This window comes from Carya illinoinensis, chromosome 7 (assembly GCF_018687715.1).
Source record: "Carya illinoinensis cultivar Pawnee chromosome 7, C.illinoinensisPawnee_v1, whole genome shotgun sequence".
NCBI lineage: Eukaryota > Viridiplantae > Streptophyta > Magnoliopsida > Fagales > Juglandaceae > Carya > Carya illinoinensis.
Genome location: NC_056758.1, coordinates 28,337,938 through 28,339,402, shown reverse-complemented (window position 1 = coordinate 28,339,402; position 1,465 = coordinate 28,337,938). Strand labels below are relative to the sequence as shown.

At 36.5% G+C, this 1,465-nt stretch overlaps 1 non-coding gene across 1 annotated transcript; it reads left to right on the top strand.

Moving 5' to 3' along the window:
* The first annotated feature begins 808 nt into the window (after nt 1–808).
* Nucleotides 809–915, top strand: LOC122317616. Its single transcript, XR_006244543.1, has one exon. It is a non-coding gene; the product is annotated as a small nucleolar RNA R71 (small nucleolar RNA).
* Nucleotides 916–1,465: the final 550 nt, after the last annotated feature.

Genomic DNA, 1,465 nt, shown 5'->3' with positions numbered 1-1,465 from the left:
TGCATGTTCAAATTTTGAATCAGAAGGATTTGAATTTCTTACCTCAAACTTACCTTTGGGATTCGGTTGAGGTTGAGCAGGAAACTTACCCTTTTCTTGAGCATGTAATGCAGAGGTCAAGTTGCTAATAGAACTTCTCATCTCAGTAATGGTCTGCATTGTCTGAGTGTTGATATTTGCTTGTCCCTGCATAAAAGTCTGTAATGTCTCCTCAAGGGTTTTCTTATGTGGAGGCACATAAGGAGTAGAAGAAGATGGCCCTTGAGGATTTTGATTTGAATTGGACTCATTCCTCCAACTAAAATTGGGGTGATTTCTCCATCCAGGATTATATGTTTCCGAATAAGGGGAAGAAAATGGTCTCCTATAGGAATTCATGACATTTGCTTGTTCATGCAACACCTTTTTAAAAGCAGGAATTATTGGACAATCCTGAGTTAGGTGTCCACTAATCTCACAAATGCCACAATTTTCTTCTTCTTTTTCAATGGCCTTAGCCGGATTTACCTTCCTAAGTTCCATGGCTTTGACTTTTCTTGTCAGACTTGCTATCCTAGCATTCACATCATCATTTCCTTTAAGAACATACATACCTTCTTGAGACATGGCACTGAGTTTGAGCTTATTTGACCGATCAGAACAATCTGTGTTATCCCAAGATTGGGCATTTTCAGCTAACTGGTCAAAATAGTCCCAAGCGTCATCAGGATCTTTATTTAAAAAATCATCATTACATATCATTTCTACAAACTGACGCATTTGAGATGTTAAACCTTCATAGAAGAAACTAATGGTGCGCCAAGTCTCATAGCCATGATGTGGGCAAGTTAGCAACAATTCTTTAAAACGTTCCCAACACTGAAAAAATGTTTCATTTTCCTTTTGAGAAAAATTCATAATATTTCTACGGAGTGTTGGTCCTATGAGTAGGAAAAAACTTTTTTAGAAATTCTCTTTGCATTTCTTGCCATGTGCCAATAGATCTTGGTCTCAAGGAGTTCAACCAATTTTGAGCTTTTTCTTTCAAAGAGAATGGAAACAACTTTAATCTAACAACATCATCATTGATGGTTTGGTTTTGTAAAGTTGCACAAACTTCTTCAAATTCTTTTAAATGCAAATAAGGACTTTCTGAATCTAAGCCATGAAACTTGGGAAGTAATTAGATTACTCCCGGTTTTAAATCAAAATTTTCCATATTCGTAGGAAAAATATGCAAGATGGAGTACTTGTCCTTGTAGGCTGCAAATATTCGCGCAAAGTTCTCATTGGCGGATTATTTTGTGCCTCTTCATTTTCTTGTTCATCATGAATACTATGATTGTCAGCCATGGTATCAGAATGAGAATTTTTAGAATCACCTGACAAAGTATCAACTAATTCTTTTAAAACAATTTCCTCTCTTCTCAATCTACCCGTTTGATCACGTTACCACGAGATCATTCATCATAGAGGATCGAGCAAA